The following is a 23,486-nucleotide window of genomic DNA, read 5'->3' as shown; positions in this document are numbered from 1 at the left end:
CAATGCAAGAAATGGAAGACACAAGTAAATGGATAGTCCATGCTCATGAACTGGATGAATTAATATTGTTTAAATGTCCATACTAGTCTACAGCCATGCCACCCTGAACAAGCCCAATCCCATTTGATCTCAGAAGCTAAGCAGGGTCAGGCCTGGTTAGTATTTGGGTGGGAGACCGCCTAGGAAGACTAGGTGCTATACGCATGAACAAATTCCTTGCAATCTGTGAGGTCAGCTAAGGGTTACGTCTCCTAAAAAAGAAAAATAAATTTAAAAAATTTAAAAAAAATAAAAAATAAAATGTCCATACTACCCAAATCAATTTACAGATTTAATGTAATCCCTATCAAAATCCCAATGGCTTCTCTCACAGAAACAGAACAACCAATCCTAAAATTTAAATGAAACCACAAAAGACCCTAAATAGCCAAAGCGATCTTGAGGAAGAAGAACAAAGGTGGAGAAATCGTGCTCCTTGATTTCAAACTATATTACAAAACTCTGGTAATCAAACCAGTATGGTATTGGCATAAAAACAGACATAGGTCAAAGGAACAGTTTTACAGCCAACAATGCCTGACTGCAACCTGTCTGATCTGTCTTGTACTAAAATCAGTTCTAAATCACTTCCCTGTATTACACCTGTGTCAAGAGTTGGGGAGCCAGGAGGTATGCTACCACCCACTCTTGGCTCAAGCAAAGTCAAGTCCCTGTTTCTCCTAACCTGGCTCACCTGGTGATGACTCTGTTCAGGTAGAGTGGAAAAAGGCAGAAACAGAGGCATATGGAATCTACATTGTGTGAGACAAGGTAAGGACCACAAGCAGCAGTCACAGTATGGACAGCAGACATTGTCCTCAGGCGTCCTGTGCCAGGGTTGTGCCAAGACGTAAGCAGTGGTGAAGAAGTAAAGAAAAGAGAACACTTGTGCACTGTTGGTGACAATATAGATCGGTACAACCACTATTGAAAACAATATGGAGGTTCTGCAAAAATTTAAAATAGAATTACCATATTGTCCAGCAATCTCATTTCCAGGTATTTATCCTAAGAAAATGAACACATTAACTCGAAAAGATATCTGCATACCCATGTTTATTGCAGCATTATTTACAATAGCCAAGATATGCAAACAACCTTAGTGTCCACTGATGGATGAATATATTTTTTTATAATGAAATACTATTCAACCACAAAAAAATGAAATCTTGCCATTTGCAATGACATGAATGGTCCTTGAGGACACTATGCTAAGTTAAATACATCAGAGAAAATCAAATATCATATGATCTCACTTATATGTAAAAACTAAAAAAATAGAAAACCCAAATTTATAGATACAAAGAACAAATTGGTGTTTGCTGGAAGAGTGGGCAAAATAAGTGAAGGGGTCAAAAGTTACAAACTTCCAGTTATAAAAAAATAAGTCATGGGAATATAATGTACAACACATGGTAACTATAGTTAATAATACCGTATTGCATATTTGAAAGTTGCTAAGAAAGTAAATCTTAACCTCCTCATCACAAGACAAAAAAATTTTGTGATTGTGTATGGTGACAGATGTGAACTAGACTTATAGAGGATCATTTCACAATATATACAAATATCAAATATTACATTGTGCACCTGAAATATAATGTTTAATGTCAGTTATACTTCAATAAAATTTTTTAAATAAAATGAAGGATCCCATTGACAAAATAAAACTTTTTCTCTACTCATTTTTTAAAAAATATAATATCCTCTACTCTGTCCCGGAATCTCTGACCACCTTACTCACACTGCATTATTTTTTTCCATACACTTAACACCTACTATACTACATAACTTTCCTTTTATGATGATTATCATCTGTTTCTCCATATAATGTTGGCAGGTACCTAAAGAGAATTTGTGGGTTTTTTTTAATTAAGTATATTAGTGTAACATTGCTTAATACAATCATATAATTTTTAGGTGTACATTATAATTTGTATGTTATATAAGTGTATATTCTATTGTGTGTTTACCATCCAAAGTCCAGTTTCCTTCAGCTACCACGGATTTGATTCCCTTTACCCACTTCACCCTCCCCTTCTCCCCTATATTTGACCCCCTTTACCTCATCTACTTGCCCCCTCGTTCCCTACCCTCTACCCTCTGGTAACCACTAGTCTATAGTCCATGTCCATGAGTCTGTTTGTCCTGTTCATTTGTTGCTTTTAGGTTTATATCCCACATATAAGTGATATCATGTGATTTTCAACTTTTTCTGTCTGGCTTATTTCACTTAGCAAAGAATTTATTGAATGAATGATCACATATGGGTAGATTCATTTAAAAAAATAGAACAAAATACTAACTGTAGCTCTTTTTAAATGGTGTGATTATGGGTGATGATTATTTTCTTTATACTTTCCTATATTGCAAAAATTTTCTGCAAAGAACATGGATAACTTTATAATAAGGAAAAAGTGTGTGTACATATGTATATGTACAAAGAATGTTAAACTATGTATCATAGGTAGATCTTTACACCTGAATCATTCTAGACATCCTATATTTTCAAAGATCTCCCGGGAAAATAATTTCACAATCTTCCACATCAACCCATGTCAGAGTTTAACATCCCTGAGAATGAAGATATATTTCTGACTTAGTTCTGCTTGCACTAGCAAGGTTAAATGGTACCTACGGGTCTACTGTCAGATAGTAAGACATGTTAGAGACAAGAAAAAAGAGAGATATATCTTTTTCAGGGATGGGGTAATGACAATGAAAAGGTAGATAAAAAGAGAAAGAAGAAAGGGAATGATAATTACAAGTGACAAGCATTTATTGACCTCTTTTATGTGCTAACACCTGATACTGGGTACTACAATTTGCATAAAGGTGACTGTAACAGAGTCTCTTCCCTCAAGGAGTTTATAATCTAGTACGGGAGCTCTCAGTCTAATATTTATGCCTCATCTCCTCCCATAACCTCCCATAAGTAGACATTTTCAACTACAGATATCCTGCTCATTAGTAGCCACATTAAGAGGGCAGCTTCTAGGGAGGGCTGGTAAACAGCTAAATGTAATTACACTGGATATTGTCAAACGTGTCCCACTACTTTCAATTATCCTTCTATGGACTGTCCCCTGTATACATTATCTCTAGCTTTATTTTATTGGATGATGCCTTTTTGTCTCATTTTAATCCTTAACTAGCTTTTCCTGAGCACGATCATGACACATGCTTGGAAGATTTTAAAAATAACTTTTAAGATTGGATTAGGTGAAAGATAAACATGTAAATCTGGAATAGGAAAGAGAATCACGTTAGGATTTAGGAGCCAAGCATAAATGATTTATAATTTTGTTGTTTGAAGTATTTGGTCCCAGGGTGTCTCTATTTCTCCCCAGGAAATGGAGAGTAGTTTGCAAGGCTGGTGTAAAATTTTTCTGCTTTCTAGACAATGATAAAAATTAAACTGGCTATTATCCATTATATAATGTTTTTGATAAGCAACCTTTGATAGTTTTCTTCAAAAGAACCCAAAGTCTTTGATTTTACCTCCAATTTTCTGTTCTTTGCACCTTCCTGAAGCATTACGAGCTATGTTTGAGTTCTGTCAGTTTTCATACTATGTCTTGGCTCTGATTTTAAATTGTACTTCATTTTTACATCCAGATAAAATATATTTCTTCAGGCATCAGTGTTACCAGTTACTGTTGATCTACCCAAATCTTTGCCACGTGTGCCTCTCCCTTCTGCCATATTCAGCCATGCCCTCCACATGTAGCTTATTCCTTCTCTGGGCCACCGTGGTTTGTTGAAATGGATGTGGGAATTTCAATCAGGAGACATGGGTTCTGGTCGCAGACTTCCTACTTCCTATCTGTGGCCTTAGTTAAATTGTTTTAAGTCTTTAAACCTACCACAGGTGGATGTGAGCATTAAACACAAGAGCAAACATGAGAATGCTTGCAGACTGGAATCAGAAATATAAAGATACTCTTTCTGTTTCACTTTTTTTTTTTGGTGGTGAGTTTCTTGAATCTCTCCCTTGCTCCTTTCCATGAAGAGGGATTTCTTTCATTTAAAATACATCTCTAGCCCCTTTTCACGTAGTTAATGTCTACTCTGCCTTCAAGATGCCATGCTAACCATCTCTATCCCACTGAGCCTCCCCTGACCTTTTACCTGGGTAATTTCCTCTTAAAATATGCTTAATAGTGCCATGAACCACTCCTCCTTAGCTTCCAGAATAGTTACAATTTTCCTTTGTTCAATAAGATTATTTAATTATTGAAAGTCAGCATTGCTCAGGAAGCAGACAGCCTGGGTTCCGATCCTGGCTGATGCTTACCAGCTGTGTAACACTGTAATGAATCCATCTCTGTGCCCAAGATGATGCACCTATAAAGATATTTGCAGTGCTTACCTCATAGGGCTTTGGTGAGAATTAAATGAGTCAGTACATATACACCACTTCAAACTGTGCCGGGTGCATAGTCAGCACTCAGTGAATGTTGCTTGCCATTATGGAGAACGGCATTACTCTGTCTGCATCCACCACGAGCATGGAAACACCACAAGGAGTTTCTTTCAAGTGCCTGTCTTTCAAGTGCAAGCACAGGGCTTGGCCTAGAATAAGTGCTTCCTAAAGATTTGTTGAATGTAATAACGGATACTAGAGTTGATGGATCTAAATGATAAATGTTCTGATCTTAAAATGCTGGGATTATGATTTCTATTCTATTTTTCCATGTTACATGAAGTCATGTAAATGTTACAAAATAAAAGACTTAAAACCAAACCTTTAGGAAAATGCTTTCCTATAAATTGCAGGTAAATCACTGGTAACTATTTGTATAAACGGTGAACTTCCATCCAGTTGGGTACTGCCTAGTTTTCTGTGGTGTCAAAAATAATAATCATAAACATTTACCAGAACACAAAGAACTCTGCGAGGCATTTTTGATAATAGAATAATGAATGCCTATCTATTGGAGACGCTGGTTGGGAAGTTATAACATGGAAGTTATAACATAGCATCAAACCAAGCTCCTGTGATAAATAGCAAATTAGGAGGAGACAAGTTTTATCTGCTGGTGGCAGATAGTAGAGAACTTCCAGCCACAGATCAGGAAAATGGACAAACTCAAAATTATTCATGTTCGATTCTCCCCCCTCCATCAAGCCCATCATTTTGTTAATACATAAAATGATTGAGTTTATTTTTCTTATCCTGTTCTTCCTTATATTTGCTATTTTTTCCCCCTAATGGCTTGTTCTAAAGTTTTATAGATACAGACAAGTTAACTTAAATTATTTCCACAGTATCAACTTCCTTAGTCTTAAAAAAGAAAATAAAGCTCACATTGAAAAGTAAAAGTTGTGTTTTAATTAGTTCATATAAAATACATTCTCTTTTTGTTTTAAAGTAATTGGAGTCTCTCTTTCAGTGAAGGATTAAAAAGAAATGCATACTCTGCAAAAGGCCGAACTATGGAAACAATAAAACCATCAGTAGGTGCTAGCAATGGGGCTGGGAGATGAATAGGGAGAGCACAGAGGATTCTTAGGGTGGTGGAAATCCTTGATATGACATTATAACGATGGACACATGGACACATGAGTACTTTTATCCAAACCCATAGAGCATACAACACCAAGAGTGAACCCTAAGGTAAACTATGGACTTTGGGTGATTATGCTGTGTCAGTGTAGGTTCATCCCTGGTAAAAATAAATTTAAAAAATGTACTATTCTGGTGTGTGATGTTGATAATGGGGAAGGCTACGCATTTGTGGAGGCAGGGGGCACATGGGAAATCTTCCCATCCCTCAATTTTGTTGTATACCTAAAAGTACTCTAAAAAAAATGAAGTTTTTTATTTTTTCACTAAAAAAAAGAAATGTTTCAAGTTTGTGGTTTAAGTGTGAGCCACTTCATTTGGCCGGTTGTCTCCTAGGTGAGGAGCTATCTTAAAAAGTGCTAATTAGATGATGTTATATCCAATAAACGACTTTCCTTGGTTAAGCAGGTGGTTTTAGAAGATTAAAATTAGCCTAATGTGGTAGTCACTGTGTGGCCTAACCAGTGGCCTTTCAGTCTTCTGTCTTCCTGGTCAGCAGAGCTCACCACCCTCTAGAGGCCCAAATGCCAAAGAGTTAGATCCCCAGCCTTCCTTTATAGTTAGAACATGGACATAAAACCCACGGAGGTCTGAGGAGAAGTCTGCTGAAGGCTCTTCTCCCTAATTACTATATAATAAACATACTTTTTCTGTGTTGATGTTGTATGGGTGAATGTGATGCCTGGAGCTATAGCAGCCCTATTGGGATTTGAGGACAAAAACCAACATACTAAATCTATTATAGCAGAAAGATGCAAAGAAGCTGGGCTTCTGATGACACCCCTAACTGTTGCACTCACATCCAGGTGTACAAGAAAATAAATGTGCTTGTTGCTAATGACTTTTAGTTGACTAATCTGTTACAATCAGTCAAAACTATGTGATATATCAGTGTCCCTTGGCCATTACACTGCAAGACCAAAGAATATCAACTAAGAAACTTTTTTTCAAAATGGGCCCACACGAACCAGTGAAATCTTTAGAACTGGGCAATAGACTGGCCTGTGGGAGTTAGAAATTGTGGGTTCCACCATTTCAGTTCTGGCATCAACTGGTTAAGTGCTTGGTACTGAACAAGTCATATAACCTCTTTTATGTGCAATTTCATTACCATAACATGAGGGATTTGCACTGAAAAAGCACTAAGGTCCCTTTCATCAGCATTCTCTCATTCTATGTTTATAGTAGTGTCAAGAGCTGGGTTCCCCCCCAGGAGGCGGACTCTGAATCAGAGATAAGCTTGGAGGTTTATTAGGAAGTTCTCTTGGGAGCCTCAGACGTGGAGGCAGTGGGACAGATACAGGATTGGCCAGAGGGAGAAAAAGTGCTGCAGTGCAATCTCAACAGAAGCGGAAGCTGGGATATTGGAGTGAGGAGGCTGGGCCTTCTTACCCCACATCTGGCAGTCACCGGAGGAGGCCCCTTAGGAAGAGTGTGCAACCTTGGGTGAAGTCTCTCTCTCTCCTTCCCTCCAGCAAAGACAACCCATGTAAAGGGTTGGTGGCTGAGGACTTTCTGTGGGGAACACTCTTAGCAACAAGAGAATCTGCTATCATTCCTAAAGGGGACCTGAATAGAGCACCACAGCCTCCATCATGGATAGGAATCAAAGTTACTTGTGTTAACAACAAAAGGTTGATCTCTTTCTTTTCATTTTAATTACTGAATAAACAAAAATTCAATATGGGAATTGTCAAGTCTTCATAAAAGTGGAGAATGATATCATGAACTCCCATCTATCCATGCCCCAGCCTCAGTAATGACCCATAGTCTGCCATTTTTGTGTCATGTATTCCCCACATATACATTTTTTGCCCTCTGCTGGAGTATTTTAAAGCAAACGCAAAATATTATACTAATTACTTATGGTTATAAGTGCAACATAAGATAGAGTATCCATATCTGGCTCTAATCTTAGAGGTTTTCGTTTATTAAAATATTATTTTAAATCACAATATTAATAAGATACAGCATTCTCTCTCAGCTCTACACATTCATTTCAAGGGCTTTTCATATAGCCCTGAAGAGACACCTTCATCCTAGGAATTTCACCCTACCCCCTCCTTCACCATGCTTCTTGGTAGGAAACCAAGATGTGTGGACCTGGGTTTTAGGCTAGGAGCAGCTGGTCCCACTACCGGCCAAGCCAATTAGGGGTCCCTTGTGAGCAGTATGTGCTGCCACCAGTGTCGAGATGAACAATGGCAAGCTGCGAAGCATTACTTGGTAAATGATGATTTTTGGTTCCCAAGGTCAGTAGATCCCAGTTTAAAAATAGTGTTTGTTTTAGCTATGCCCTCACTTTTCAAAAATTCTTCCACATAATGGCCCCATTCAATCATTCTTATTTCCAAACAACCATGTCCACTGACACTTCTAATAAAATGGAGGGTCTCAGTCCTGTTGCCATAAAAGGGATTCCAGACCAAAAGAGATCGCTAACAAAATGAAAGGTTTGATTTCCCTTAAAAGTCAACTGGAAGGAATAGAAAGATAGACACTGGGGGCAAGTTCAGATGGAACGCATCTCCTGAACTACACGTTACCTCAGGAATTCACACGAGGGATCTGCTACTTCTTTTGTTTTCCAGAATATGCATCTTTAACCCAGTGTTGTTTTCTTCCTTGTGAGAAGCCTGCCTGAAAAGCTAGACAAATGTTTTTGAATTCTTAAGTGATCGTTGAGAAGCATGAAGGCCTGAGACATTCTGGCTTTAACCACTGCCCCTTTATCCAGAAGCATGGTCATCGGTCCCTATTTATAGAGTGCACCCTGCTCTGTGGGAAGAGCACAGAGCATGACACTAGGGCAGGACAGATGAGGACTAGGGACTGCAGTCTGTCTTAAAAAGGCTTATGGTTCAATTGTGAGGAAAACCCAGGGAAGCATGGCAATCTAATAAGAATAGTTACTTGGAAGCACAAAAATAAATTGAGTGTATCGTCCATGTGGATACAAAATCTGAAAGCTTCTTTATGGCTAAAGGTATTTAGGAACCTGATGAGAATACTACATGTCTATACATCACCTTCACACAGTCCAAGAAATATAGTATTTTCTCATGTTGCTTGAAAAGTTTCTCAAATAATGGACTTAAGGCTTAAAATCCAAAAGATGCAGAATTTACTACGGGAGTGAAATACCAGCCTTACGTGGTACTTACAGGATGCTCATGAAAGACTTATTTAGAAGCATAGGTTTCAAGGTCACAAATTGGAATATAGTTTTAATAACTCTTCTAAGATTCAATATCATTGAAACTGGGTAAAGACTGGTGAAATGATTTTGCTTTAAGAAATAAAGAGTTGAAACATTAGATGGAAAAATCCTAAGAAAAATATTAGCAGACCATATCCAACAATGTAAGATATCAAGGTGAGGGTTTTTTCTAGATTGCAAGGTTAATTTAACATTAGAAAATCGATTACAGAAATTCATCACAGTAATAGAGAAGCAATATGTGATTATCTCATTAATGAAAAAGTGACAAAACTAACTATACATTCATAATAAAAATCTCTCATCAGAGCAGAAATAGACCTATACTTTCTGAACACTGATAAAGCATATCTACCCCAAATATTATTTTATGGTGAAACGTTGAGAGCATTCCTTTTAAAAAATAAGACAAGGTTGACTGCTATTATTAATTATATTCAACGTTTCTCCAGTGAAGATAAGAAAAATACATAAAAAGTATAAGAATTGGAAAGTAACAAAACTATCCATATTCCCAGATTTAAAACCATTGTATAGGAGAAAATCTATATATAAAGAATTACAAGTTGCTGGATCCAAAATCAATGTACAAAAATCAACTGCATTTCTATACTCTAGCACTAAATAGTTAAATACAATTTAAAAAAGATTCCATTAATATATCATTGAAAGTATAAAAATTCTAGTAATAAGTTTAAGAAAAGATGTGTAAAACTTCTATGAAGAAAATTATAAAGTTTTTTTAACTACATTAAGAAATGAAAGCTTAAATCAAATCAGATACCATGTTTATAAATTGAAAAGTTCAGTATCACTGAGGTGTCAGTATTTCCTCAATTGATATTTAGATTCAGTATGCTTCCCATAAAAATCCTCAAAGGTTTTTTTTTTCCCATGAAACTGACAAGCTGATTCTAATACTTATATGGAGAATCAAGGGGTCAAGGGGGAATTTAATTTAATAGATATTACCATTAACAATGAAACTATAATAAATGATAGTAATTGACTCAGTATGGAACTGATTTAGGGATAGATATAGAGATAAAATGAACAGAATGGGGTCCCAGAAAACACACACACACACACACACACACACACACACACACACACACACTTAGTTTATGATAGTAGCCTAGTAGCCATTGCATTTTAGGGCTCTTTTCAATACATGATACTGGGACAATTGGGTATCCATACAGTAAAAAATAAAACTTGGTTTGTACCTTATGCCATGTATGAAAAACAATTCCAGATAGATCAAAGACTTAGATGTGCACGGTAAAATTATAAAATTCTTAGAAAACAATATAGGAGACTACTTTTATAACCAAGGATTAAGGGAGGGTTTCTTAAATAAGACACAAAATATTCCACAAACTATATAGGATTAAGGAAAAGTTTCTTAAATAAGACACAAAATGTTCCACAAACTATATAGACAAGATTGATGAGTTAAACTTCATTAAAACTAAGAACCTCACTCAGTTCATCAAAATTTATCATTAAGACAGAGAATATGTTTGCAAAATATGTAACTAACAAGCAGAAATGAGCAATGGAAAACAGGCCCTTCACAGAAGGCGAAATCTATTTGGCCAATGAAAGGATGTGCAATCTCATTACTAATTAGAGAAATGCAAGTAGAAATCACAATAAGGATGCATTTTGTTACCACTAAACTAGCAAAAAAAAAAAAATCTGGTAATATTAAATATGTGAAGGTGTGCATAATTTCTCTATATACAGCTAGTGAGAGAGTAAATCCAGTATGGAAAACAATTTGGCATTATCAGTAAATAAAGATCTACATACCTATTCAGTAATTCTACTCCCAGCTATCTACCCGAGCTCCAGAAATTCTAGAGTGCATACCAGGAGAAAGGTAGAAAAACTTTCACTGTAGCACTATATGTGATAGAAGAAATTAGAAACAACCCAAATGTCCACCAACATAAACAGGATAAACACAGCAGTGAAAATGAATGAATATTGTGCCATATGCAGCAGTTACACTACAGGCAGCAAAAATAGATGACCCTGAGAAACATGTTATTTGAAAACAAGCCACAAAGAATATATATGATTCTATGCATATGAAGTTCAAAAACATGCAGAAATCTAAAAAATACATTTTTAATGATGGTAAAACTACATATTAAAATAGTAAGGGACTGCTAATTGAAACTTCAAGATGAGAGGGGAGAACACTGGATCACAGAGGAGTTCAAAGATCCTATAAAGGACATAGTTACATTTTTGACTTACACTATATATTCAATATGTCATTTTCTTTAAACCTTACATATATTTTAAATATTCTTTTGTATCCACTTAAACGTCAATACATTTTTTAAAAGAGAAATACTGACCTGTAGCAATCTTTACATTGATTAAATCTCGTTTGTGGTTTTTAAGAGAATATTCTCCTATAGAAATTATTTCCTGACATTAGTATTGAAATAGAAATAAAAAACGAATCCTCATTATCCCAATAAACATGACAGAAAATCATCAAAGAAGAACTTGGGGCAGAGGAGGAGAGAGAATAAAATAACCAGCCGCCTACAGGAAGCCAAAAATCTCTCCCTTGGAAAACCAGTCAGTGAGACACACATTCCCCAGCCGACATTGCCTTTCATTCCGCGTGATAAGGCTGTAAATTCTCTTCCCCTGCCTGCAGTTCAGTGTAAACACTCCAGAGCCTGAGGGACGAGAGAGAGACAGAGAGACAGAGAGACAGAGAGACAGAGAGACAGAGAGACAGAGAGACAGAGAGACAGAGAGACAGAGAGACAGAGAGACAGAGAGACAGAGAGAGAAATGGTTTGGCTGCTTCTCCTCTAGGGGGAATGCTCACTATCAATTGTTGAATCCCAAAACCCAAACTCTCCCCATCTATCCAGGGCCGGAAGCCGCTGCTGTGGGAAGACTATCTGGTGCTGGGGAGTCATGGCTGGGGGTGACACCGAGCTGGGGCCCAGGACAGTCTGGCCCATGTGGCCTTGGGTCCTGGGATCCCAGCAGGGCCGCACAGCGTCTCCATAGACATGTCCACCCAGCCTCACCTTCCTCTTGCAGACTACACTTCATTTTGAGAGCTGGAATTGACCATGTGTCCTTCACGGCTCCCGCATCTAACTGGCCTCGGTGAATGAAACCACAGAACAAGGGGAATATTCCAGAGCTGCTCCAGAACTAACACTTAGGGAATGAAAAAGAAAGCTGCACTGAGCACGAAGTTGATGAATACTTCTTTCCATGTTCACGGGGGAGATTAACACACATCTTGCAATTCCCTTGGGTGCCTTAGGATCCATTGCTGAGAACGAAGCACATCAGCCTGTGCAGCAAGGAAAACTATGTGCAGCCTGGGAGAGAGCGGGCCGCCCGCCGCTGGCCAGAGCCAGCCTGAACCTTCTTCTCAGATAGCAGTTGGCAATAACAGCCCAACCTGTCAGCCATAGCACTTAAAGCTGATGGATATATGTTATTTTTGTTTGGAAAAAAAATTCATCCTATCATTAATGACTCCTGCAGTATTAGCTCAACTATTTTCTTTTATATTAAAATAAAAGATGACTTACAAAGGTTTCCCATGGCTTCTCAGAAACTTAGGCCAGAACATATTTTTTTAAATCAACTTCATTGAGGTATAATTTACATACGACAAAATGTGCTCATTTTAAGTGTACAGTTTTATGAGTTTAATTTGTGCAACTACTATAAATAAGATGTAGAAGATTTTCAACACCACCCCCAAAGTTACCCTGCTACTCCCCAGTCCAGGCTTTCATCTCCTTTCCCTGTGTCCCTGGCCTCAGGCAGTCTCTGATCTGCTATCTATCACTATGGATTACTTCTGCCATTTAAAGAGTTTCAAATAAATGAAATCAGCCAATGTATTGTTAAGTCAGGGTTTCTCCCATTCTGATAAACTCCTATTTTCTGAGGTGTTTCTCTTGATTCTCATTGCTCAAAATGTCAAGACTTCATTTTGTTTTGTTTTCCCCCTGCTGGTTTTCCCAGTTTTAGTATATGTGCCCCCAAAGGCAACCCTTCTGGTTTTAAACTTAAAAACCAGAAAAGTTAAAGATTTCTAAATTGAAGTGAAAATACATATGACTCACATAGTGATATTTAAAAAAATACTCCATCATATCTGTTCCATATGAGTCAACTGGACAAGTTGCCCAACCCCACAGCCATGGCTGACTGCGAGAGTCAGCTTCTGGGGAAGCGTGACAAGATCCATTTATAATATCCATGAATAGAACGAAAAAGAAAATGCCGACAAATCAGTCAATTATGCAATAGTGAAAAAATAAAAAGCTGCCAGTTGGAATTACCTATGAAAATTTCCTCTGTCTAGTCGCTGGGGACTACAGGAGAAGGTGGTTTCTCTCTCCACAGTTCTAAAATGCTTTCTAAGAGGCATGAGAGTTTGGGGTGATTTAATTATATGCCACTGATTGCCAACTGCTCAGTCCACATAGGACAGAAGTCTCTCTACAGTGGGCAACACTGAGATTCCCTCTTTTCACAGTAATGTCTTCCTAGGCACGAAGTTTTTAGGAACTCTGGAATGAACTTGTCTCCCAGTACAATTTTTACCTTGTATCCCTATCTTCCAGGCCATTAGCTTTGGAAACTTTGAGAGCCTGCAAGTCACATGATCAGAGAACTTCATCTACCATGGCAGAAACGGAGAATGCAGACCGTTTTCCTGCCTTCTATTTTTGTTACCCACCATATCCATTTTAATGGCAATTAAACTCTGGTGCCCTCGCTTATCTCTGTTGGCTAATGTATTTAATTCCACCACTCCCAAAGGGAATAATCCCAAATCTCAAGCCTGTGCTGTATTAAAGACCCATGAATGCTTAATCAGAGCAAACAGAGGATTTGGTTTGTATATACAACAAAAACTCATGTCTTTTATGTTCAGAGAGCAGGACTAAAAGAAGAAAACGACGATAAATCATTTCAAGAAACAGCATAACCTAAATGTTGTATGTTTATTTAAAGCTTCATACAATCATCTGTCTAGAGCTACAGCCCAGCTTCAGAAAGTGACTTGCCGTAATGAGGTTTGGAGGCAAGCAGTGTTCAAGAGCCAAAAGACGTATTGCCTCCTCCCCAGACTGGCTGATGGGGAAAATGATAAGTTCTTAAGTAGAACCAAAGCATCCAGGAGGGTAATGCAACAGTAACACATAGCTTTGGTTAAAAAAAAAAAAAAAGCAAAAAAAAAGTTTTTTGTTAGGATATTGAGTTACACAAAAATCTAAGACGGTTTTAAAGAGTAAAAGGATGTGACTTTTTTTTGGTCTGAGTTAAAATGAAAAATCTAAGTTGATGTCATCTTTAAGTTTGCTTCCATCCAAAATAAAAATAACAGTATGAGTTGGGAGCTGAGGTTGGGGGGTTTTGGGTTGCCTGGGAGTGCACTTACACGCTGTCAGTAGGCATGTGTGAAGTAAGAGAATGCGTTCAGAGGTTTGGAGCTGGGGCAGGCTCTGCCTTCAGCTGCCTGGGTCTGAATTCTGACTCTGCCACTTCTCAGGTGAATAGCTTGGACAAGACCTCTCTTTGCCTCGGTCTCGTCCTCTGTAAAATGGGATGATGATAAAGGGACCTGCCTCAGAATACTGTTGCATAGATTAAACACAAAGAGCACTTAAATAGTACCTGGTCACTAATAAACAAGGGCTGGCTTTTGGTGGGAGAGACATGTCTGTGAACACAGCATGAAGCAAACCTCTGTCCTGGTTTCGCTAGAATGCGGCCATGAGGTGGGATGGACCGGGAGAGAGCTACCCTGCCCTGTAGCCCTGAAGACTAGGTTTCCTGGAGAGAGGGAGTGAAAATATTCTCAAATTGTTTCTAAAGTGAAAGGTAAATACAATCTTGTTCCTACATTACTTCAAAACCATAATATATGAAGCCAAAATAAACCCTTATTTCATGTTTGCACTGTCTTTTGAGGTGTGCATTCTATTCTACTTTATCCAAAATGCCACAGAACCAGCTAGGCTATTGTGAGCTTTCTTCATATGCTGTTGGTTTTTCATGATGGTGGCACACATACAATCACACAGAAAGCCTGATATCTTTGAGACAGGACGCTGCCAACACCCATGAGTTCAGAGTCTGACCTTCGGCAATAACTTAAAAGCTGCATTAATTTGCTTACAATATCCTACTGAGAGTTGATATGGTAGGTTTTCTTATTCCCTCATTGATTCATTCGATTGTGAAGGGTGAGGGGAAACTATGATCTGATGAACTTTCCACTTTATCATAACCAAATAGACAACGTGGTGGGTGGTGGGGTGTTAGTTTTACTATGTAGACATACAGTAATCTCTGTGTTCATGCATTTCGAAGAGATACCAAGAAATTCTAAGGAATTGTCCATAGAAAAGGAGTTTATCAGTAGTTAGGAGAACTGATTCTGGAGAAAAAAATAGATCTGAAAAATGTATAAAGCAACTTCAAAAAAATCTTAAAATTCCAGTTCGTAAGAATACAAATTAACAAAATTTTCAACATAATCCATAGGGAACGTGCTGTTTCATTAGTCTCACAGCCATCAAATGTAGCCCTTCTACACCGGAAAGGTGAGGTATTATAATGCCATGCTATGGCACTTGAACTTAATGAACTTTTAATTTTCTCAAGGCATAGAATATATGTGCATGATAGTGCATTTCTTGTCCAGATACTTATATTTTCTTAAATTATGTTATTCAGTTGAAATCAGTGTGTTATTAATGATAAATATATTAATTTAATCCAGCACTTTCCAATTCTGCTTTTGAGACACTAAAGAACTAAGATAATGGGCCTGGTGTCTTGGTTTTTCTATATCCTTTAGTTTGCTTGAATTTAATGGTAAAGTTTTCTTTTAAAAACTCAATCTATATATTTTTGTTTAAAATGTTGAGGAAGCAAAATTGTGAAGCCTCTCTCTTTCCGAGACTTACAATCCAGGTGCAGAGATAAGATATAAATACGTGAACTATTTTACAACCAAATATAAGTAACTTTTTAATTGAATTTTTGAAGAACTTTCATTGTCTATATATAATTCTTTATGAAATTCACTGTGGAGATAGGCTGGAGAAATTCAGAGGATAGATTCACTTCTCAGGGAGAGAGTTGATGGGAGAGAGAAGGTAGAACTTTGCTTGAAGGATGGGAAGGCAGGAGGAGGGGAAGTAAGAGCCTGAGGCATGGTTCAAGAATCACACAGTCATCCACCCAACGAATATTTATTGAGCTTCTACTACATGCCAGCACTCATTTATAAGGTGTTAGGCATATAGGCTGAATGAACAGGTCCAGTCTTTGCCCTACAAGAGCTGTTAAAAAAACAAGACAACAGGTGAAAATGGAGTCGCTTATGCTAAGCTCCATGTCACTAAACTGAGATGTAATCATAGTTTTGGCTCTCCCAGAAATGGAATCTTAAACCAGCCAGTCAAGAATCACTTGCTCAGCACTAGTTAGGTAGACTCCTGCCAGTCCCTAATGGAAAGTAACCGTGTAATAACCAACCAGCTCTTTGCCTAGTACGACTTCCTCGTTCTTGCTCCTTCTGCCTGTGAAAGCCTTTCATTTTGTACAGCTCCCTGAAGCTTCTTTCTATCTGCTAGATTGGATACTGCCCAATTTGAATCGATTTTTGCTCAAATAAACTCTTAATTTTTAATACACCTCGGTTTACCTTCTGACAGAGCTTACAAAGGAAAGCTTTTTAATAGAAATAAGTATTTTTATTTCCTGACAAAACTACTTTGGATGTACCAAGTAGGGGGACACCTGCTGATTCATTTGCTCTCTTCTCCCCTCTTTCTGATCCCTGTACTCAGGAATGCAGGTCCTAATGTGTTCTTTACCTTTCTCTCTAGTAAAAAAAAAAAAAAAAAAAAGAATGTTTTTATGTGGATACATTTGCATAAAAAATTAAGAAGACTAAAGGGCTGTCTCTCTCAAGAGATATATTTTAACAGAAAATGAGTGATAGCTAATGGTGTAATTCCAGGTACTGGCAATCTTGCCCAGCAGGCAGTTTTGGTATGAAGACAGGGGGGTGACAGGTGCAGAGGGCCTCCCTTGCAATCACATCTCCAGGCAGATGTTCCTACAAGTACTGATTTATCAAAGAGCTAACATTTCTCTTAAATTGCTTGAGTTTTTTCAATGTGTCAACTAACTTGTCCATCTCCAAGTAGTTCTCGGAACTAATTTAAGTGAATGGGAAAAAACAAAATGAAAATCTTTGAGCAGCTTTACTCTGTTCATATACCTCGTAGATCTTTCAATTGGTTTTTGACTCCTTGCTTCTTTAAACATTTTAATATATTATCTTTTTATCTGGAAGCAATTTTAAAATGAAAAAAATCAGTGAAAGATCATTTAAAATATTTTCCAAAAATAAGGACACTGCTAGAGTTATCTTTGCTAGAGATTCTGAGGAAGAGGGTTTGGAAGGTAAAAATCTCAATGTGCATTAGCGTGTGGTGAAGAATGTAGGGGCTGTGGTTAAATCACTCTCAGCTGTAGTTAAGTTTTACCACTTAATAAACTGTATGACTTCGGACAAGTTCTTTAACCTCGCTCAGCAGCAGCTGAGGGTAATTATAGCATCTGTCTTATTAGATTGGCATAAGAATTGGATGAACAAATGCATATAAAATGCCTAGCGCTGATGAAGGGCTAATTGTTAGCTAGTAGTCATTCTTTAATCTACAAGTGTTTACTGCCTACTATGTGTCAGGTATTGTTTTAAGTGTTAGGATATAGCAGTAAAAAAAAAAAGGTGCCTGCTCTCATGAGGACTGTGTTCTAGTTGGAGTTAACATGCAATAAATACATAAATATATAACATGTCAGGTGGTGCTGAGTGCTGTGGAAAAAAAAAAGCTGGGAAAGGAAAGAATGCTGGCTAGGAAGAGGAGTTATTGCTAATAGGAGGTAAGGGTAGGTCCCTCTGATATTTAAGCAGAGACCAGCCCGAGGGGAGGTGATGAGCCAAGTGAGTATCTGTAAGAAAACTGAGAGAGGCCAAGGTCAGTGTCAAAAGATATGAGTCTAGGAGCCCCAGAATTTGTTTTCTCTTTGCCAAGCTCACTTTTGAGTTGTTCTGTGTCTTTTGGTGCGTCTATTCTCTTCTCTGCTCCTTAATTCTAAAATACAGACACTTTTTTACATGTTTCCTTGGAACCATTGAGAGGGCTAGAGAGAGAGAATCTGGGATGAGCTTGCAGGAATGAGTTCCAAAGTCACACCTCAGAGCTGTGCCTGTGCTAGGAGGAGGAGGAGGAGGAGGGGGAGGCTGCCATGGAAACCAAGAAGCTTCTGCCACAATTGCTGGCTCTAGAACCAATCCACATCTGCAGAAATCTGCACCAGCAAAATGACTATTCTGCTTCAGTTGCTTAGACATCCACCTCTTGATGACAGTCATCTTCTCCAGACCCTGAACATGGAAACCTCTGGGTCATTTTGAATCCCAGCCAGCCCCACATAAAAGCAGGTGTTCCGAGTTCCAAGGTGCCTCAGAACAGACTTGGATGTGTTCTTCAAACATGGGCAGACTATTACTGGAAAGAATTGCTAGATATAGGTCAGTCATGTCAAATCATTCCACAGCGGTAAAAACTATGATATCTAATTTATAATCTAAATTTGATGCCAGTAATGTCTTCCAAGAAAACTTATCTGTCTAAATCTTACATATGTCAAAACCAGTGTCAGCATCCAGTACAATGTGAAATATAAGTATGTTTAAGCAAGAGGATGGAGTTTTCTTAGCCAGAACATTATTCAATCTGTCACTTGAATTTCTCCAATGCACTAAAGCTGCACCTCCTGTTGTACAACCCAGGGCCTCAGAGGGGACTTGAAGAGGAGGAACCTTACAATCATGCAGTGTGGTCAGCAGAAAGTGCTCACTGTTTTAGAATAGACCTGAGGCTAGGGTTGTGGCAGGGATATCTAAGAATTGGAAAAGATGTAAGTAATTATTTTATACACAGTGGTCCTACCCACTACTGTCTATGGTCTAATCAATACTTTTTAATCTAGCATTATTCGCGATAGCCAAGACATGGAAACAATTCAGTATCTTTTGATAAATGACTAATACAATGGAATATTACTCAGCCATAAAAAGGATGAAATATTGCCATTCATGACAACATGGATGGATCGTGAGAGTATCACGCTAAGTGAAATAAGTCAGACCAGAAAGAACATGAACCATAAGATTTCACTCATCTGTGGGATGTAAAACAGAAAGTAAAATAGAAAATAACAAGCAAACAAAACAGACTCATAGACACAGACAACACTGTGGTGGTTACCAGAGGAAAATAGGTGTCGGGGGAGGATGAAGAGGATAAAGATGGTCAAATATATGGTGATGGAAAGAGACCGGACGTTGGGTGGTGAGCACCCAATGCAGTATACAGAAGGTATATTATAGATTTGTACACTTGAAACTTTTATGATGTTATTCACCAATGTTATCTCAATAAATTTAATTAAATAAAAAACCCCTACAATCTGTCTAGATTATAGTACCTCCTTTGGGGAAGAGATGAAGCAGGAGAAGGGCAGGAAGGAAAAGATCAAAAGGTGTCCTAGAATAGAGGAAGAAGGCTGAGAACTCTGCCTTGCCACCTTCACAGTGTGGCAAGCCCCGGCTAAAAGATGCATTGCATACATCACAGCCCTCCTGGAGTTACCCAGTCTCTCAAAAGTAGCAACCTAACTCAGGATGATAGATGAGTCATTGTCGCATTGTGAGCTAGGAGTACAAGCATGTTGTTTTATCTTTGAATACAATGATCTTCCCTTACTATTAGCTCAGAAAGTTTCCTCTCCTGAAGCCCTCCCCTCCCTAAGTGAGTCACCTGCTTTCTCATTTGGTCTTCTTGGGACCTAGTTCACATTTCTCTCCTGTTCTGATCATTCATGTAATTATTAGTCCACATGCCTGTCCTCCCACTGGATCTAGGAGCTCTGGAGGGGAAGGCCTGTTCTGGAGTGAGGGGTGTTCGGTGCCAGGTGACAGCATTATAGGCATACCTTGGAGGTATTGTGGGTTCCGTTCCAGACCACTGCAATGAAGTGAGTATCGCAGTAATGCGAGTTTAAATCTTTTTGCTGGCAGAGAGATTTGCCTTCAATTTGTTAAAATAAAATAAAATTTTAAAAAACCCACAACATCTGTGAAGTGCAATTAAGCACAATAAAATGAGGTTGGCCTGTAGTTTTTAATCTTCACTCTAGCCTCTGAGGTGCATTTTACAACTAACAGGTGGTGGTACTGAGGTTTACACCCATGTCCTTCTGGCTTCATAGCAGAAGCCTTTAATCATCACGCTATGCTTGTCATATCATAACATTTGGTGTATCCAGTGTCAATTCCTTAACCCAAAAGAATGAATGAGGAATTTGATCAGCTAGTAGGGAAAAGAACTGCAGGAAGGTTCCCAGGTCTCAGCACCCAGATGGTCCACATACTTGGGCTGGTATAGGATGGGTTCAGCTGTTAGGATGAAGGGCCAAACAAAGAAGAGAGCAGTCCTTCCAGAGTAATCCCAGGCCATGGCACCTACGATCATGGAGATTCCAGAGGCCTAAAAACAGGAAGCATCTCCTTCAGTGGCTACATGCCCTTGCCACCCTAATGGATGACATTTGGGGCCCTGAGAAGTTAAATCTGTGATAACTATTTTGAAGTCTACCTTTTTGTTTTTTCTGCTCTACATAATTTGTGTGTACTGACCACCTTTTTTATAGAATCACCTCCATAATGAGGCTTCCCTCCAGCATGGGAGCTTGCGTGTTAATAAAAACACTCAGTGACTATTTTCGGGTTTGTAAATATGGTTTTCTGGACCACTTTATCGAGCTTCATAGCTGGGACTTTGAGTTTTCTTGAATGGCTTTTATACTTTGTTTGAACATGTCTTTCCACACATAGCGTAATGGAAAAAAAATCCACACAAATAAGAAGTCTTGCTGGCAGGTGTCTTAACAGCTCTAAAATTATAAAGCCAAGAGCTCGTTCTCATATCTTTAAAAATGACCAGGCCCTGCAGGCCCCTATTATTGTTTTCTCAGTTCTATTAATAGACTTCCTTCGAAGCTGCCCTACAATGTATAGTACATGGCATGTTTTATGGAAATACTAACACAGACTATTTTGGAAGTTTCTTTTTCTTTCTTCCAGACTTGACATTGCATGTTTGATCAGAAGTAATCATAATTTATACTCTTTTTTTGGTACAGCTACTTGTTTTAGTTTCTCGAAGTGGGGAATGTCAGTGCAGAGAAAGGTCTATTTGTGAGTTAAAATCCTTTGAAACCCAGAACACGTTTGATACTTAAAAACTGTTCCAAAAGTCTGTTTGATTTCCCTCTTCAAAGTGGTCAAATGCAAGCTGAAAGCATTTCTAATGAAAACTCCACTGCTGTCTGTCATCCCGGGCTCGATAAACACAGACAAGATCTGAAAACTACTGGCTCAGCTCTATAGTGTCACCGACAACCACTCAGTCCATCCCAATTTCCAAGGAATTACTTAGTTTATTTTTCTAAAAAGTAATTTGTACGTATAGCTAAAAATTCAACAAGCACAAAAGGTCTACAATAAAAAGCAAATCTATCTTTTCCTGTAGCCCCCTGATCCTACATGATCCTGTTTTTATGTATTCTTACAATAGTCCATGCATATAATAAACATTGTATTACATATGTGGTAGCCTACTGTGTACGCGGTTTTAAATCTTCCTTTCTGCACTGCATGATATGTTTTGGAGATGGTGTCTTATTAGCACATGTAGCTCTACAGAAATATTCTTAAAGGCTGCGTAGTCATCCATAATGTATGTAACAAATCCCCTTTTGATGGACACAGAGGTCATTTCCAGTCTTCTGCTACTGTAAACAGAGCTTCAATGAAGCCCGATTCCCCAGGAGGGGCAGACAGACTTCTGGACACATGGGGGCAACACACTAATACAGCAGAACAGCAGCGCTGCTTCAAACAGCTCACAGGAGAAGGAGCCCCAGAAAGTTGAAGGACGGTGGACTTCATATTTGCAGCTCTGTGGCTGCCATACCAACATGGTTTTAAAATAAATGAAAAAAATAATAATTTGATTGTGACTTTAAAAGTGTATGGTAGTCATTCCTAAAGTCAGGAGGTCATTGCAGGACAAATTTTTAGTGACAATGATGACCTATGAATATTTTTCATTTATTTCTCGCATTTTGTTTTCCTTTTTTTAATCTGGTGTTCAATATGCCAAATCACTGTCTCTACTAGTTATAATTTTATGTGTTGTTCAGAGTATTTCAGATAGAATAAATCATTGAATTCTTCAGAAGTTTAAATTCAAAAGTATACCACCAATGAAATCTTGCTTGAAGTATTGAACCTGAATCTAATGAAGCCTCTAAATAAAGTTACCAAATTACAGAAAATACTGGGGAGAAAGGATCAAGTTAAACTACGCCATGAAGAAGTAACCAGCCAAATCAGAACCTGAGGTGTTCTACAAGACAAATAATTCAACTTTTCCCATAAATTTATACCAAAAATAAGGGTAAAGACTGAGGTTTGACAAAAGAAAACAAAAGAGTCTTAAGAGAAATAACAACCAAATACATGAATTAGATTTGAATTTTGATTCAAATTATCTTAAGCAAACTAATACCTTCTTTGAGACAACTGGAAAAATTTGAATATGGCCTGGGTGACAGATAATACTTATTGTTAGTTTCTTTAGGTGAAATAATAGCCTGGTATTGTACATAGTTAAATATATACATATATTAAAGTCCTTAAACAGAGATGCATACTGAAATATTTATCAGTGAAACGATATGTCTAGGATTTGTTTTAGAGTACTCCAGAAAAAAAATTGGAGGATAAAAATGAAATACAATTAGCGAACCATTGACAATTGTTGAAGCTAGGTGGTGTGTACACAGGATTCATTATACTATTCTTTTCATGTTGGGGTACTGTAATAGCTTACGAGGTCTGACATAACAAAGTATTACAGGTGGCTTAAACAACTCAGTGGCTTAAACAATGGAAATTCATTTGCTCACAGTTCTGAAGTCCAAGATCAAGGTGTCAGCAGGGTTGATTTCATTCTGAGGCTTCTTTCCACAGCTTATAGATGACTGTCTTCTCGTGGTGTTTCTTCTGGGTGTTTCTTCACATGGTGTTTCTTCTGGGTGTGTCTTCTTTCTTATGAGCCATCCTGGATCAAGGCCCACCCAGACCACCTGATTTAACCTTAATTATCTTCTTAAAGGCCCTGTTTCCAACGTTGGCCATATTCTGACGTATTGGCGGTTAGGATTTCAACACAGGGGACACAGTTCAGCTTACCTTAGATGCCTATGAACATTTCAATAACAAGAAGGTTTTATAAGTAAAAGAAATGTTAGCTGGTGTTGGAGACAGTTTGTTATGGGCAGCTTTTCTAATACACAATTTCAGCTGAGCCTGATCTCTCGCCCTGGCCCCTCCTTTCCAACAGAATTACCCAGCCACTGACCACAACCCAAATCAGCTGAGTTGTTTCAGTTACTTGATAAACACAACAGATCTCATACTCTAAG

General features: G+C 38.1%; 1 pseudogene; it reads left to right on the top strand.

The window, feature by feature from the left end:
* Window positions 1-85: 85 nt before the first annotated feature.
* LOC112480933 lies at window positions 86-204 on the top strand (annotated as a pseudogene).
* The last annotated feature ends 23,282 nt before the right edge of the window (window positions 205-23,486 follow it).

Source organism: Pteropus alecto, unplaced genomic scaffold, assembly GCF_000325575.1.
Source record: "Pteropus alecto unplaced genomic scaffold, ASM32557v1 scaffold20, whole genome shotgun sequence".
NCBI lineage: Eukaryota > Metazoa > Chordata > Mammalia > Chiroptera > Pteropodidae > Pteropus > Pteropus alecto.
The sequence above is the reverse complement of the archived record's forward strand: the minus strand, read 5'-3'. Positions and strand labels throughout refer to the sequence as shown.